Genomic DNA, 18,469 nt, shown 5'->3' with positions numbered 1-18,469 from the left:
AGTTCACAAAGTAGTAGCTACATCATATTTCATATCTTTGGAATGGTGGAGATAAATCCTCTTAAGTGGTAAAGTTGGATTTGACATTACCATTTTAAAAATGCCACTTTTAGAAAGTGCCATTATATACTAATGGGGTACTCCCAGAACATGTTAAAGCACCTGGGAACAAATACAGTATGAACAACAATTGGTCCTGACGTATCTTTTTTATAACCCCCAAAGAGGCACAGGACCCAGAAAATAGTCATTCAAACTTTTTTCAATGGGTAGAGGAGTAGAACACTCTTTGAGAATGAACCCGACAAAAAACTGAGTTGTCTACAAAATCCTTTTTATACAATTCTTATAAATAAACATAATCAATAAAGCATTTCGATAATAAATGGTTGTCCAAAAAGGAGGTGCAGAAAAAGTGCTCATGTGCAAATGTGAATGATGAGAGAAAAAGAAAAATCAGAAAATTGAAAATCAGAATACCACATAAGCAACACTGGTTGAGGAAGTTGTGAGACGTTGGCCTGGTATATGATGTCCACTAATTAAAGTGGGCACCTTGCATCAGTCAAAACAACCTTTATGGTGATTTAAGAGGTCAAAGATTAACCTTTGAAAGCTATCCAAGTGGTAGCCATGGAGAGCAGCCTTCAGGCTTAGTCTTGAAGGAATATTAAGCAGCTTGTTTTACCAGAATGCAACCTTATAGTATTGGATAAATGAAAGGAGAACCACACAGTAGTTATAAAATTATGTATTTATTATTATAACACCTTAAATACCTCACAGTATCTACTACACGTAGATAAACACAAAGCACACAATACTGTAGCACAGAAACAAGCATAAGTAGCACTAATAAATAGTGGGCTCCAGGGGGAGACCAAACCATATACTAAAATAGTGATATATGAACCACGACTCAAGTCAAGACTGTGTCTAGAGGATGTAAAATTGCTTAGACCCCAAGGAACCACCCAAGGTGAGTAAGTAGGGACCCCATGGAGGACAGGCGCAGTGTGAGAACACGACTGCGTGTTACGTACAATTCAATCGGAGAGTCGCAGTTGCAATTTTGAAGTTTAAGGACCCTTCCCAGTGGATTACTAAGAAACCCTTTAGAACATAGAAGGTTGGAGAGCCACCCCACCTGTGGATACCGAAGTACCAGAGTTACCTATCCTAGGGAAGCCGGGTGCATAGGGTCGAAGTGGCATTGGAAACCGCCGTCTTTCTCAATGGGAGCCTTCAAAGATATGCCACTGCTGGGAAAAAGAAAAGTGTCCGGTGGAATCCACAAGTGGTTTCTTGATGGAAGGAATCTGAAAGCAGAGAGGACAGAGTCTGGGTCTCTCAGGAGTGACCAGGGGCTCAGTAGAAGAATGCCCACCGATATCGGGTGCTTCAGGTGTGAACATGGGGACTCACCACAGCAAAGGGAGTCAGGGCAGGCCTGGAGCATCCAGGTTAGCCCAAGGAAAGCAGTGTTATCCCTCAAGTGGACCCACAGACCGAAGGCACAGGAGTCACGAGGGGACCTTGAGCAGTTTCACAAAGTCACAGCTTGCAGGGCACAGGGTGTGAGGAGGCCAAAGTCCTTTGTATGAAATGTGCACCAAGGTTGGGGCTATCGATAGCCCAATGCACTTGATTGGGGAACGCCAACAGGCATATGCATAGGCTGTCCGGAATTAGGTTTAAACCGATTATGCCTGAGAGTACCCTACCGGACGAAAATCAGCTGACACGGTTTAAACCGAGTGTCACTGATTTTCATTGTTGTTGCGCGTTTTGGCCACTTGATGGAGCCAAAGCATTACAAGAGCCCCCGAACATCATCTTGGTTCCCACCGGAGTCGCAAGTCGCAGCGGAGGCCAGTTTGATTGCATCGAGAGCGGGAGGGTCGCCTGCAGCGAGGACGTCCCTTCCTCGCCCCGCGATTTTGGCATTTTCTGCGGCCGTTTTTCCCTCTCTCTCTCGCTCAATGGCACCTTTTTCAGCGCGACTTGTGATGGAACCGCATCGCCCTTCTCCATCGCCCCCCCATGCAGCACGCGCTGCGAGCACAGCCTCCGTTACACATTGATCTCTCTTTCCCCCAGCAGTGCATAACAAGGTTGAACTTTTCTGCTTATTCGTTTGCCAAAGATTTGACTATTTTGCTTTAAACATTTGCCAATTCTGTTGCCCTGCTTGGGACATGGCCCTCTGCTAGTGCGGATTGCAGTTTACTCCCCCGACTCCTGCGGCCCCCTGCTGGCCACCTCAATGCCTTAAAGTGTGCACATACTGCTCTTCTCATTTGCAATTTCTTTGCTGTACTCCGAACACGGCCGCCTGCTTGGACTGACTACTGCTGTTTACTTCCCGGCTCCTGCTGCCCCCTGCTGGCCGCCTCAATGTTTGCCTACTCTGCCTTAGTCATTTACCAATTCCTTTTGTTCACTTACGATCCCAGCAGTCTGCCTGTGCTACTAGCTCTTTGCCTCCCGTTTCTCCCGCTGTCTCCTGCTGGCCACCTCAACCCCTACTTACGGCGCTCCCCCCACATCCTGATCGTTGAGGCCCTTGACCCGAAGTGCCACCTACCACCGCCCTGCCTGCATAGCCGCCCCCCCCCCACTGGCAATGGGCCCACTGACGCACACAGTAAGTAGAGCTCGACTTTCGGGCTCCTGCTCGGTGCAGCCCTCCTCACACCTACGCCTGTCCTAGATGCCAGAACCGAGATCAGAGCGCCAGCCGCAATTTGGAAACAGCTGTCTCTTTACCCTCCCTCCTAAGCCCCGGGCGGTCTGCGTTTCTCCTAACGGCTCTGACCTCCGCCACGAGGCCCTGACTTTGAGCCAGGCCACGGGTCCTGGTAAATGCTCTAACCACCCCCCCCCCCCCCCAAAAACAACCCTTGTCTGCCTCTTTGAGCCATGTTTTATCGTCGCCCCACTACCGGAATCAGCCCCCGACCGAGACAAGTCAGCGTACCCCCCCCCCCCTTCATTTTCATACTCCTGTGGACTGGACAAACAGGAGACCTCCCCCTCCCCCCCCTACCCTTTCTCATTTCATTCTCCTGCGGTTTCGGCAAATAGAAAAATAGAAGGAGACAAATGACAATTGGTCTAAAAATCGCCCTAAAACAAGACGGCAACTTTCCCAATTTTTCACTCTCAAGATGGCCTACGAGTTGCCCCCCCCAACCTGAGAACACGGAGAATGATTACCTATCCTCATGTCTGCCCGAGCCTCACTCTCAGAAACTCTCTACCCAGACTGTGACTTTCGCATAAAGTTTTTGCCCGGCTGACTTAAACTCCTATTATTTATATAATTAGTGTCTTTTACCACTACAATTTTGTTCTCTAAAACTATTGCCCCCCTGTTTAACTGAGTGTTGGTGTCTCGCAATCATGTCTGTTTTGTTGTTACTGTGACAAATCTGGCGTGCTACCACCCTAATTATGTTATCTTTATAAGTATTGCTCCCTTGTTTAATTTTAATTTCAATTTCACTATCATTAGCATTGTTACACTATCACTACCTAGCTTGACCCGGCTGTGTTCTAATCTGTCTAATTCTGGTGACACCCCAGTTGTGTAGCTGTGCTTCAGCTCCCCCTTAATGTACTTCGGTGCTCCTCGGCTGTACTCCCTCTACCTTTTGCTCTTCCCCCCCACTTTCATTCTCTCCTACTCCCTCCTTACTCCCCCCTCGAGTTCATTATCTCTACTCCTCTACTCTCCCCACTACTTTAAATTCGCTTCCCCCCTACTCACTCCTAAACCGCCTCACCCCCTCTACTACCTTGTCTCCCATCTCTGACTTCCTCCCCCCCCTCTCGCCCCTCCTCAATCCTCTCACCCCCCACTCATACCGCGTCTCTTATCTCAGACTTCCTTCCACTCCCTCCAAATTCCTTCTTATGGTTGTGAGGCGCGCGCTGGACATGTTAATGTCTATAACTCGCCCTCTTGTGTACATTAATGCATTGTAACATCTTGAGCCGCTCTGACCTTACATTGTTTAAAGGTTTAAGGACTACTCAGTAATCGCGTTGGTTTCACAGTTCACCCCAAAAGGCTCAGAAAATGTAATTTGGAAAACTTTGGCTCCTGGGTGCTTTAGGAGTGAGGAAGAACAGGGGACGACAAAAAGCGTGCAGCGTGAACAGGTAAGAGATCTTTATTTTTATTTTTTATACCGCCCCCAGCCACTCCTGTTCCGCAGTAGCTGCCACTGAATAAAAGTCATGGCTTTTCCTCTGAACAGAACTTCGTGGGCAGAGTGTTCAGCCAGTGCGTCAAGGCATGCAAAGGGTTGCATACTTGCCACTCTTCGCCCCTTCCTATCTCTGATAGTTCCCCTGGGTAGGGCAACCTGTTCTCAATTCTGGTACAGAAGAGTGACTGTTGGGAAGTGGGTTGCAGTAGACCGAGAGCATGGAGCCAATCGCGCACTAGCATCTGCATCAGTGGTTGTGTTCCACTGCACACTACTATTGACGGTGTGGTCTCTGACGACACAGTTCTACAGAATACCATCATTGATGCAGACACCCACAAGCAGTAGTTAATTTTGTGGTGCATATTTTGGGGTTTCAATCACAAAATAGCTCCGCTGTAATGGATTCAAAACTCTGTAGCTAGATTGACTTCTGGTACCAAAAGGTTTGAACAAATTCTTGCTCTCCCAGCCAATCTGCTTTGACTGCCTATTTGGCAGGGAATTAGTTGAAAACTATCTGCACTCAACACAGAGAGTCCTATTCTCAAACTGCATTTCTAATGCAATAGGTCTCACATTTACACGAGTTTGAGCTATTGACATTGCAAATAACAATGCCTTGTATTTTTGTTTTCGTTTTGAAAACATAAATAAAAGGCTTTGTCATTTACAATGCGAATAGCTTAAACTCGCATAAATGAGAGACCTATTGCATTGCAAATGCTTGTTAAATCTGAGCTGCAGAATCAAAGGACAATGGAAAGTATTTCATGAATGTATTAAGCTTCTGAAATGTAGAGCAGTATACATTTTCTGAAGAAAAATGGCAAAAGCAATAATAAAAGCAAAGCGTTCCATAAAAACCGGTAAAACACTGTTTCAGTTGTTTTTTGTGGCGCGAAAAGGAGTAACCACTGAAAAGCACTGTTTTTTTGAGGTATTGAAATCACTGGAAAACACTGAAAAAACACCACCAGAATTTCCCAAAAATAGAAACTGAAAACAGGAAAGCCTACATATGCACTTGCAAATGTACGCGGTGCACAGGGGTTCGGGTTATGCTGTCCCCACAAGGGATACTGACCTCAAACTTGGTGAAAGGACAGCTTGACCTCAAGGAATGTAGGAACCCACCTCCTGTGTTGCTTGAGCCTTCGGAGTCCGCAGGAGCCCAGGATCAGCAAACTGGTCAGTTGTGACTCTTTCACCCCAAGGGAGACACTTCAGTTGTCCTTGGTGCCTTACAGGTCCTGCACGGCGAAGTCCAGAAAAGTCCTGAGTGTCCAGACGGTCGAAGGTCAGTCGTTTCTTGTTCAGAATCTTGTCCACGTCGAATCTAGGGTCCTACATCCAGGTAAGCCCTTTTGTACCCATGGGAGAGGGTTGGACAGATTCAGGAGACCCTCCTAGGGGAGGGTCAGGACAGTGGGGAGATTACTCCCATGTCCTTTGTCCAGTTTCGGGACAGATCAGGAGCCGATGGCTCCCAGGACTGGTTTTAACTGGACTCTGCACAGGGACACCAAATGTGCCCCTCGTGCAGACTTTCAGGCACTTTGGAAGTGCACCCACCCAGCTCCAATATACTAAAAGGTAGTCACACCTTCCTGTGACAGGATGCCTATTGTGCTGCCTTTCTCTGCTCGAGTTTGGCTTAGCAGCAGGAGGGCAGAATGTGTCTCTGGTCAGCAGCAACCATTTTGTGCTGTCCGGGTCGAGAAGGCTGGTACCGGGAAGACCAGGGACCCCACAAAGCTTGCTTCTGAAGGGTGGAATCATACCTCTCACACTGGTTACCGGTGTGGAGGTATGATGCAAAGGTGTTTGATACCAAACACGACATGGTTTGTTGCAGTTGTTTTCGAAATAGCATTTTATGCGAGAATATAATGAACCTCTACCTATATGTCTGGCTACGTCACCGAAAACCCGAGGCTGCAAAGAGGCTCTGCTCATGCAGGGGCACCCTCCCACTAAAAGACCAGCACCCTGCCTTCAGGATTGATAAGGCCTGCTGTTGGGATGACTTATAAGTTTTAAGTGTAGTGACCTATAGATATAGTGAACCTATATCTAAAGTAAGTGGTGCAAGCACCAGCTTACACAGGTTGCAGTAACAGACCTGTAGTTCCAGTTTGCATGGGCTCTCATGGGTGGCATAATACATGCTTCAGCCCATGGGGGCCTCTGTGGTACCTATGCCCTGGGTACATGGGTACCATATACTAGGGACATAAAAGGGTTCCCCAGTATCCAATCTAGAGTGTACCAAAGTACATGTGTAACAATTTAAAGGAGAAAGCAGATAGAGTGGTGTACTGATTAGCAGGATCCCAGTCCGACTAGTCAAAAACAGTGCAACATCAAGCAAAAAGTGAGGGTTACCATAAAAAGCAGATCCTACTTTCCTACACAACCTCCCCCCAAACCAAAGGACATGAGACTAACCTTGACCAGTTGAGTCTTCATTTTCTAAGTGGAAATATCTGGAGAGTCCATCTGCATTGGCCTGGTTACTCCCAGATCTATGTTCCACTGTATAGTCGATCCCCTGTTGGGAAATGGACCACCTCAAAAGTTTTGGGGTTTCACCCTTCATCTGTTATAGCCATTAGAGGGGCTTATGGTCTGTCTGAGCAATGAAGTGAGTGCCAAACAAGTATGGCCTCAGCTTCTTCCGAGCCCAAACCACAGCAAAGGCTTTCCTCTCAATGGTTGACCAACGTTTCTCTCTGGTTGTCAACCTTCTGCTAATAAAAGGTACTGGTTGATCCTGACCCTCTACATTAGGTTGTGACAACACAGCCCCTACCCCCAACTCAGATGCATCTGTTTGGGCAATGAATTGTTTGTAATAGTCAGGACTTTGCAGAATGGGAGCAGTGAACATGGCCTGCTTGAGATCATAAAATGCCTTCTGACAGCTAACTGTCCACTGAACTTTCTTGGGCATTCTTTTTGATGTAAGATCATTCAAGGGAGTTGCTATAGCCCCATATCCTTTTACAGATATTCTATAGTACCCAGTACCCACTCTGACCTGAGTCTGGGTAGTGGGAGCAACCCAGTCCATGATGGTCTGGATTTTGTTCTGCACCGGTTGAACCTGGCCTTCATCTACAAGGTAGCCCAGGTACACAACCTTACTCTGCCCTATCTGGCACTTGGTGGCCTTGATAGTGAGACCTGCTTTTTGCAGAGCCTCCAAAACATTCTTCATGTGGACCAGGTGATCCTCCCAGGTGGAACTAAAGACAGCTATATCATCAAGATATGCTGCACTATAGGCTTCCAGGCCTATAAGGACTTTGTTAACCAGCCCCTGGAATGTGTTTTTGTTCCAAAGGCTGTTTGGCTGTTTTGGTTTGGCATCATCAGCTAGTCTGATTTGCCAAAATCCAGCAGTGAGGTCAGATGTGCTCAAGAACTTTGAGGCCAAACTGTCAATGAGTTCAACAGCCCTAGGAATTTGGTGAGCATCAGTCCTAGTGACTGCATTGAGCCCCCTGTAGTCCACACAAAACCTAATTTCTCTCTTACCACCCTGGGTATCGGGTTTGGGTACCAGGACCACTGGACTAGCCCAAGGGCTATCTAAGGGCTCAATCACTCCCAATTCTAGCATCTTTTGGACCTTAGTCCTGATGCAATCTCTGACATGGTCAGGCTGCCTGTAAATCTTATTTTAACAGATAGACTCTCACCTGTGTCCACTTCATGGGTACACCAAGTGATCTGACTAGGAGTCAAAGAAAACATGTTCCTGTATTGCTTGAGGACCTTCCTGCAATCAATCTGCTGTTGCTCAGTGAGTCTGCCTGCCAAGGCTACACCATCAACTGAGACATCATCGGGGTTCTGTGAGAAGAGATCAGGGAGTGGGTAACTCCCTTCCTCCTGTCCCTCATCAGTAGCCACGAGCAAGCCCATGTCTGCACTGTCCACATAGGGTTTGAGCCTGTTTACATGGAGCACCCTGTGGGGCCTCCTGGGAGTTCCAAGGTCCACCAAGTAGGTGACCTCTCCCTTCTGCTCAAGAATAGTATGGGGTCCACTCCATTTGTCTTAGAGGGCTGCTGGGGCCACAGGCTACAACACCCATACTTTCTGTCCTGGCTGATAAACAGTCAGTACAGCCTTTTGGTCATGCCAAGTGTTTTGCAATTCTTGGCTTGCCCCAAGGCTTTTGCTGACATTCTTCATGTACTCAGCCATCCTGGAGTGGAGACCAGTACATAGTCCACAATGTCTTGTTTGGGAGGTTTTAGAGGTAATTCCCATCCCTCCTTTACTAAACACAGGGGACCCCTAACTGGATGCTGTAGCCAACCCCCTTTTGTCTGACCTCTGTAGGCATAGAGAAGGCAGGGCAACAGGACATCCCATTTTCACCTAAGCTTTTCTGGGAGGCCCATGATTTTGGTTTTGTTGAACCTTTCAACTAACCCATTGCATTGTGGGTGATAGGTGTGGTGAATTTGTAGTTCATTCCACACTCCTTCCAAATAGCAGTAATGTAACTTGACATGAAGTTTGTACCTCTGACAGTTAAGACCTCCTTAGGGAAACCCACTCTGGAAAACATTCCCAGGAGGTCCCTGGCCACAATAGGAGCTGTGTTGGTTCTAAGGGGTATTGCTTCTGGATACCTAGTGGCATGGTCCACCACCACTAGTATGTAACTGCCCAGATGCAGTAGGAGGAATCATGGGACAAATTATATCAATCCCAACCCTCTCAAAGGGAATCCCCGCCACAGGTAGTAGTATGAGGGGGGCCTTTGTGGTACCACCTGCCTTACCACTGGCTTGAGAGGTAGTACAGGAACGACAAAACTCCTTTGTGTCCTCTGACATGTGAGGCCAGTGAAAGTGAGGGACAAGCCTGCCCCAAGTCTTACTTTGGCCTAGGTGACCTGTTAAAGGGATGTCATGTGCAGGGGTGAGTAGGGAGCCCCTAAACTTCTGAGGTATGACCAACCTCCTGGTGGCACCAGACTTGGTGTCTCTACCCTCTGAGTAAAGGAGCCCCTCGTCCCAATTGATCCTGTGGGATCCACTGACACTCCCAGCAGCCTCAGTAGCAGCTTGCTGTCTGAGGGGTTCAAGAGAGGGGCAGGTTTGCTGTTCCATGCTCAGATCTGCCCTGGAAGTGCCCCCTGTCCCCAAGAACTCAACCTGATCAGGTTCTAGTTCATCTGAGACAGTTCCTTCACAGGGACTGAGATCATCTCCCTCAAGAGATTGATCCCCACACTGACTCTGGGGGAAGACACAGCCTTACCCCTCCTGCTCCTTCTTTTGGAAGGTACCCGGTCTGTTTTTTCTGAGTCCAGGGCCTGTTCAGTGGAAGTCAGTTTGCCCTGACACCTGGTCACAGCATAAAACATCTGCAGAGATGCCCAGCAATGCTGCATGAGTCCTAAGTTCCACCTCAGCCCAGGCTGAGGTCTCCAAATCATTGCCCAACAAGCATTCTACTGGAAGGTCTGAGCTAACCACAGATTTCTGAGGCCAGTTACCCCTCCCCAGCTGAAATTAACAACTGCCAAGGAATGATCAGTCTTGACATTGTTAGCATTGGTCACTTGGTACATCTCACCAAGTATGATCTAGTTAGAGCCCACAAGATCCTTTGTCACCATAGTGACACTTGCACCTGTGTCTCTGTATGCCATGGCCTCTTTACTATTAACCCCTCCAGTGCCCATGACGAGCTGCACTCGTCATGGAGCACAGTCGCGCTGTGCCCATGACGATGTCATGCCCCGAGGTCCGACACGCAAGACGGTCCAGTATATAAGGACCCTCGACGCTCTCGAACGCGCTTAGCGTTCTAGCTTTGAGCCCTGTTTCCGTCCCTTGCTCTCGTTGCCTGACTTCCGTCTTTCCGTTTCCTGTTTACGGAGTTCGTGTTAGGCGTCTTGGGTGTTTCGCAGAGAAATCCCGCGTCTCTTGTGTTCTCTGTAGAGACGCTCCTCAGCCAGTTCCGTTGACTGCCGGACCTAGCACGGTGTTCGTGCCTCCTCGTTCCTGGTGTTTCACCCACTACCCCTGCAGAGGCGTGAGTGTTACCTGTCCCCTTCGTTTTGCCGCGGATTCCCATTCCGCCACCGCAGCCTGAGTTGTCTTCTTGCTCCCATTGTTTTCCCCCTAATTACCCGCTCCTCTGCTGTGTACAGGTCAGACCCAGCTCTGTATCTTTTTGTTTCTTATCCCTTTCAATCCCCTTCATTTCCTCAACAATCCCGTCCCGTCCTATCGTTACTTGTCTCTGTGGGTCGGCACGCCTCCCTGGCGTTTAGCCAGAAGTTTGGGGCGTTACCTCAAGCGTGTTCTCTACTGCTTCTCCGCTGTGCGACCTCTCTGATTACCGCATAGTATCGTGGAATATTCCCCACTGGGCAGAAGGAGAGAGAGTGACTCGAAGTTCATTGGGGATGCTAGCGTGGACCACTGTGCCCGTAACTTCAGTACAACAGAAGCACGGTAACAGCGCTGTGTGCTGCCTTTTCTTTACCTTAAATATATAAATACAGTTTGGGGAGTAATCAGTGTTGTTTTTTCCCTTTGACAGCTCTCTTCCTACACCCTATATGAACACCTCTCTTAAACATGCATAATGGACCCTAGTTGGAGAACCTTCCCCCGTACCTATGATTCTGTTGTAGATTGGTGGGGTGAGTTATTCGTTTGAAGAGTCTACCATATGTTTTCAGTGGGGCGTTGTTCTCTAAATCATCTGTTTTCTGTGGTATAGGATCCTCCAGATTGAAACCTCAAGATCTACCCCATTTCAGATTAGATGTGACAGAACATTGGTATGTGAGATTACAGGGTTAGTTATTTCTAGATATATAGAGGTGACATTGTGACCACTGAAGATAACCCGGCCTTTATATTACAGCGGAGTAGAGCCTCATCCTTGACCCATCGTCAGCCACGCCACAGAAGTTTCCCCCACCTTCCCTTGTTTTGTTTCCCTGTTTTCCCCTGGCGTGTCATCCGATACTCTAGAGTCTGATGAGTCGGAAGGCCGTAGGGGAGGGCTGAGGCATACTCTTCAAGTTCCTGACGCTCCTGCAGAAAACCCTGATATCCCTTACAGACAAGTCCAGCTCGTCATGAGGCATTCCCTGGGGAATCCCTCTGGTGCGGGCACCAGAGGGATTCCCTTTAATTAAAAATAGCCTCGGGAGCTGGGGAAGAGCTTCCCCAGCTCCCGAGGCCCCCCCCCCTTTCACTGTAATGACGATCGGCACGCACGTCGCGCCGACGTCATTACAGTAAGAGTGAAACTGAAATGAGCCAAGAGGCTTATTTCAGTTTCACTTTCTACGTGCTCAAGGGGCTATCTCAGCCCCCTGAGCACGTAGAAAGACGGGAGAGGTATCGTTGGAAAGGGGAGAATCTCCCCTTTCCAATGGTACCCCTCCCCAGTGGATCCCTGCTTGGGGATCGCCACAGGAGGGCGATCCCCAAGCAGGGATCCACCCACTAGACACCAGGGAGGAGGGAGCGGCCCCTTGGGCAAGGGCCTTTGCTCCCCCCTGGTTATTTTGGCGCAATTTAGTCTTTTTGCCCCCCCTGGGGGGCAGATGGGGCCATTAGCCCCCAATCTGCCCCCCCAGGGGGGCAAAAAGCCCTTAATCGCCCCGAAGTGGCCCCTAATCTCCCTAATCTGCCACTTCGGGGGGGCAGAAAGCCCACTAAATACCAGGGATTAGATTTTAGTGTTTTTTTAGGGTGGGGGCTGCCCGCAACGGGCACGCCAATGCCCCCACCCACCCGCCACCATTACAGCCTTTCTGCCCCCCCTGGGGGGCAGATGGGGCATCGGCCCCCAATCTGCCCCCCCCCCGGGGGGCAAAAAGCCCACTAGACACCAGGGAATAAAAAAATAAAAAAAATAGAGGTGGGGGCTGCCCAAAACGGGCAGGCCCATGCCCCCACCTCACCCCCCAATTACTACAGTCTTTCTGCCCCCCGGGGGCAGATGGGGCATTGGCCCCTAATCTGCCCCTTCGGGGGGGCAGAAAGTCCACTAAATACCAGGGATTCGTTTTTAGGTTTTTTTAGGGTGGGGGCTGCCCGAAACGGGCACGCCAATGCCCCCACCCACCCGCCACCATTACAGCCTTTCTGCCCCCCCTGGGGGCAGATGGGGCATCGGCCCCCCGGGGGGGGGGCAAAAAGCTCACTAGACACCAGGGAATAAAAAAAAGAAAAATAGAGGTGGGGCTGCCCAAAACGGGCAGGCCCATGCCCCCCCAATTATTACAGTCTTTCTGTCCCCCCGTGGGGCAGATGGTGCATTGGCCCCTAATCTGCCCCTTCGGTGGGGCAGAAAGCCCACTAAACACCCGGGATTGATTTTTAGATTTTTTTTAGGGTGGGGGTTGCCCGAAACGGGAACGCCAAAGCCCCCACCCACCCGCCACCATTACAGCCTTTCTGCCCCCCCCCCCCCGGGGGGCAGATGGGGCAGTAGCCCCCAATCTGCCCCCCCCAGAGGGGCAGAAAGCCCACTATCCACCAGGGATTTTTTTGCGCAATTGTTTTTAGGGTGTGGGCTGCCCAAAACGGGCACGCCAATGCCCCCACCCTCCCCCCCCCCACAAAAATGACAGTCTTTCTGCCCCCCAGGGGCAGATGGGAGCTGTAGCCCCCAATCAGGCCCCCGCCGGGGGGCGCAGAAAGCCCACTAGAAACCATGGATTTTTTTGTTTTATTAGTGTAGGGGTAGGAGCTCCCCAAAATGGGCATGACAATACCCCCACCCCACCCCCAGAGAAACTCCAGTGTTTCCGCCCCCCTGGGAGGGTAGTTGGCGGCAGTGGCCCCTGATCTGCCCCCTGGGGGGGCAGAAAGCCCACTAGGCGCCAGCGAGTACGCAGGCTTTTTTTATGCGTGGGGGTGGGGGCTGCCCAAAATGGTCATACCAATGGCCCCACCCACACAAAAAATATCCACAGTCTTTCTGCCCCTTTAGGGGCATATCGGGATGAAACCCCCTTCCCAGATTCCCCCCCCAGGGCGGCAGAAAGCCCACTGGGCTCCGGCTTTTTTTTAGCAATGTGCATACCTGTGGATTTTGGGCCCTAGCGCAGTTGGCACGTAGGCAAACCTAACAAACCTGTAAATTTTTTAAAACTAGACACCGAGGGGATTCCAGTATGGGGTGACTTGACTGGCTCTCACCAGGTTCTGTTATCCAGAATCCATTGCAAACCTAAAAATGTGTCCAAAATAACAAATTTTCCTCACATTTCTGTGGTGGAAAGTTCTGGAATCTGCGTGGGTCCACAAAATTCCACCCACCCCGCGTTCCCCAAAGTCTTCCGCGAAAAATGGTACCTCACTTGCGTGGGTAGGCCTAGTGTCCGCGTCAGGCAAGGGCCCAAAACCAATTGAGGAGACATCAAAATTACCTATCACAAAACAACCTGGTTTTGCAAAGGGGGTCCCATGAGTTTTTGGCCCAGGGCTTGGCGGCTATCTAGGGAAACCTACCAAACCCACACATTTCTGAAAACTAGACACCCGGTGGATTCCAGGGAGGTATGGCTTGCGTGGATCCCCCAACGTTTCCTTACCCAGAATGCCCTACAAACCTCATATTTAGCTGAAAAAATCACCTTTTTCACAAATTTTTGTGTGGGAAAGTTGTGGCATCACCGGGCTGACACAAATTTCCTACCACCCAGCGTTCCCCCGGGTCTCCCGATTAAAATGGTGCCTCACTCGTGTGGGAGGCCCAAGTACCCGCGACAGGCAAGGGCCCACAACTTAGTGAGGCGACATGAAAATTGCCTATCCCAAAACGACCTGGTTTTGCAAGGGGGGTCACTTGGGTTTTTGGCCCGGTGTTCGGCGGCCACCTGGGGAAACCTACCAAACCCACACATTTCTGAAAACTAGACACCCGGGGAATTCCACGGAGGTATGGCTTGCGTGGATCCCTCAACGTTTCCTTACCCAGAATGCCCTGCAAACCTCAAATTTAGCTGAAAAAATCACCTTTTTCACACATTTTTGTGTGTGAAAGTTGTGGCATCACCGGGCTGACACAAATTTCCTACCACCCAGCGTTCCCCCAGGTCTCCCGATAAAAACGGTGCCTCACTCGTGTGGGAGGCCTAAGGGCCAGCCACGGGCAAGGGTCCAAAACGTAGTGATGTGCACTACGTTTAGGACCCTTGCCTGTTGAGGCGCACTATGTTTTGGACCCTTGCCTGTCGCGGGTACTTGGGCCTCCCACACGAGTGAGGCACCGTTTTTATTGGGAGACCCAGGGGAACACTGGGTGGTAGGAAATTATTGTCAGCCCGGTGATGCCACAACTTTCCCACACAAAAATGTGTCAAGGTGCTTTTTTTCAGCTAAATTTGAGGTTTGCAGTGCATTCTGGGTAAGGAAACGTTGGGGGATCCATGCAAGCCACACCTCCCTGGAATCCCCCGGATGTCTATTTTTCAGAAATGTATGGGTTTGGTAGGTTTCCTTAGGTGGCCGCCGAGCACCGGGCCAAAAACCCAAGTGACCCCCCTTGCAAAACCAGGTCGTTTTAAGACAGGCAATTTTCATGTCGCCTCACTACGTTGTGGGCCCTTGCCTGTCGCGGGTACTTGGGCCTCCCACACGAGTGAGGCGCCGTTTTTATCGGGAGACCCGGGGGAACACTGGGTGGTGGGGAATTTGTGTCAGCCCGGTGATGCCACAACTTTCCCACACAAAAATGTGTGAAAAAGGTGATTTTTTCAGCTACATTTGAGGTTTGCAGGGCATTCTGGGTAAGGAAACGTTGGGGGATCCATGCAAGCCATACCTCCCTGGAATCCCCCGGGTGTCTAGTTTTCAGAAATGTGTGGTTTTGGTAAGTTTCCCTAGGTGGCCGCCGAACACCGAGCCAAAAACCCAAGTGACCCCCCTTGCAAAACCAGGTCATTTTGAGATAGGCAATTTTCATGTTGCCTCACTACGTTTTGGGCCCTTGCCTATCGCGGGTACTTGGGCCTCCCACACGAGTGAGGCACCGTTTTTATCGGGAGACCCGGGGAACGCTGGGTGGTAGGAAATTTGTGTCAGCCCGGTGATGCCACAACTTTCCCACACAAAAATGTGTGAAAAAGGTGATTATTTCAGCTAAATTTGAGGTTTGCAGGGCATTCTGGGTAAGGAAACGTTGGGGGATCCACGCAAGCCATACCTCCCTGGAATTCCCCGGGTGTCTAGTTTTCAGAAATGTGTGGGTTTGGTAGGTTTCCCTAGGTGGCTGCCGAGCACCGGGCCAAAAACCCAAGTGACCCCCTTGCAAAACCAGGTCGTTTTGAGGTAGGCAATTTTCATGTCGCCTCAATACGTTTTGGGCCCTTGCCTGTCACGGGTACTTGGGCCTCCCACACGAGTGAGGCACCGTTTTTATCGGGAGACCCGGGGAACGCTGGGTGGTAGGAAATTTGTGTCAGCCCGGTGATGCCACAACTTTCCCACACAAAAATGTGTGAAAAAGGTGATTTTTTTCAGCTAAATTTGAGGTTTGCAGGGCATTCTGGGTAAGGAAACATTGGGGGATCCACGCAAGCCATACCTCCCTGGAATTCCCAGGGTGTCTAGTTTTCAGAAATGTGTGGGTTTAGTAGGTTTCCGTAGGTGCCGGGCAGAGCTAGGGTTCAAAAACTACAGCTAGGCACTTTGCCAAAAAAAGTTCATTTTTCACTGCGAAATTGAGGTGTGTCCACGATGCGTTTTGCGCTGTTACCTGTCGCTTGTACTAGGCCGACCCACAGAAGTGAGGTACAATTTTTCTCAGAAGACTTTGGGGATCACGGGGTGGGTGGAAATTTGTGGATCCACGCAGATTCCAGAACTTTCCACCACAGAAATGTGGGGAAAATGTGTTTTTTATGGCAATTCTTTAGGTTTGCAAGGGATTCTGGGTAACAGAACCTGGTGGGAGGCAGTCAAGTCACCCCATCCTGGATTCCCCTGGGTGTCTAGTTTTCAAAAATGTATAGGTTTGCTAGGTTTCCCTAGGTGCCGGCAGAGCTATGGTTCACAAACTACAGCTAGGCACTTTGCCAAAAAAGGGTCATTTTTCGCTGTGAAATTGAGGTGTGTCCATGTTACGTTTTGCGCCGTTTCCTGTCGCGGGCACTAGGCCGACCCACACAAGTGAGGTACCATTTTTCTCGGAAGACTTTGGGGAACGCGGGGTGGGTGGAAATTTGTGGATTCATGCAGATTCCAGAACTTTCCACCAGAGAAATGTGGGGAAAGTGTGTATTTTTTGGCAATTTTTTAGGTTTGCAAGGGATTCTGGGTAACAGAACCTGGTGGGAGGCAGTCAAGTCACCCCATCCTGGATTCCCCGGGGTGTCTAGTTTTAAAAAATGTATAGGCTTGCCAGGTTTCCCTAGGTGCCGGCAGAGCTATGGTTCAAAAACTACAGCTAGGCACTTTGCCAAAAAAGGGTCATTTTTCACAGCGAAATTGAGGTGTGTCCACGTTGCTTTTTGCGCCGTTTCCTGTCGCGGGCACTAGGCCGACCCACACAAGTGAGGTACCATTTTTCTCGGAAGACTTTGGGGAATGCGGGGTGGGTGGAAATTTGTGGATGCACGCAGATTCCAGAACTTTCCACCAGATAAATGTGGGGAAAAAGTGTTTTTTTGGCAATTTTTTAGGTTTGCAAGGGATTCTGTGTAACAGAACCTGGTGGGAGGCAGTCAAGTCACCCCATCCTGGATTCCCCTGGGTGTCTAGTTTTCAAAAATGTATAGGTTTGATAGGTTTCCCTAGGTGCCGGCAGAGCTAGGGTTCAAAAACTACAGCACTTTGCTAAAAAAGGGTAATTTTGCATTGTGAAAATGTGGTGTGTTCACGTTGGGTTTTGAGCCATTTCCTGTCGTGGGCACTATGCCTACCCCTACAAGTGAGGTACCGTTTTTATCGGGAGACTTAGGGTAATTCAGATTTGTAGAGGAACTGTTATTACCTATTGACTTTCGATGCATTTCTGTCTTCCAAATGAAAGACATTGTGTAAAAAAGAAGTCATTCTAAAAAATGACTGATAATTCTCATGCTAGTATGAGTATTCCCAATTTCGGAAATGTGCAAATATCTACTGTTTCTAAACTCTATATTTTGTTCCCATTTCAGAAATACATAGGTGTCTTTCATACCGATTTATCCATGTACACATTTTTACAGAATAATAACTATATACCCGGTACATAATAAAAAACCATTGCAAGTTGCTGCTCAGTTTTTGGCTCTGGGTTCGTCGGGTTCTTGGTGAACCTACAAGTCCTATATATCCCCACAACCAGTAATGTCCAGCGGATGTAACGGTATATTGCTTTCAAAGAGCTGTCATAATTAGAAGAAGTTACAGGTGAAAACGTTGACACAAAAGGCTTTTTTATTAAACAAATTTTCAATTTATCCTATATTTAACTGTTAGTTTCTATAAAACAACATCTACACAAATGACCCCTTGCTGAATTCAGAATGTTGTCTACTTCTCAAAAATGTATAGCTTTCCAGGATCCATTATTGGTTTTGTACCCATTTCAACCATTAACTGGAAGGAGGTCGAAAGCACAAAAAATAGCAAAAATAGGCTATGTCCCAGAAAAATGCCAAAACTGTGTAAAAAATGTTGGGTTTCTGACAAAAGTCTGGTATCCCCTAAAAGCTGGGAAAATGGTGATTTCAGTCCCACAAACCCTTTTTTGATAACATTTGCAGGGAAAAACCCAGATGCTTTCATTTGCAAACCGTTTTTCCCATTTCCCCCCCCAAAAAAACTAAATTTTGCTGTATTTTGGCTCATTTCTGTGACCCCTCCAGGGGAATCCACAAACCCTGAGTACCTTCAGAAGCCCCATGATGTTGGAAGAAAAGGACGCAAATTTGGCGTGGATACCTTACGTGGTCAAAATGTTACAGAGGCCTCAGTGTGCACTACCCCAAATAGCCCAAAAATGGGCGTGGCACAGGAGGGGGAAAAGGCCTGGCAGCGAAGGGGTTAATCAAAGGCTGCTGCCTGTATTTGCCCAGGTTACTGGGACTGTCAAATAAGGTGGCAATATCCATGCCACTATCACAGACAAGTACAGCCTGAGCTGGAGTTCTGACTAGGCCAGAACCTATCTCAGAGCCCAAGATTAACCCTACTAACCCCTTCTTCCCTGTACCACCACTTGAAACTGTACTAAGGGGAGCAGTTGCCTTAGGGGATGTG

Source organism: Triturus cristatus, chromosome 10 (genome assembly GCF_964204655.1).
Source record: "Triturus cristatus chromosome 10, aTriCri1.1, whole genome shotgun sequence".
In the NCBI taxonomy this organism is placed as follows: Eukaryota; Metazoa; Chordata; class Amphibia; order Caudata; family Salamandridae; genus Triturus; species Triturus cristatus.
Note: the sequence above shows the minus strand (reverse complement) of the source record.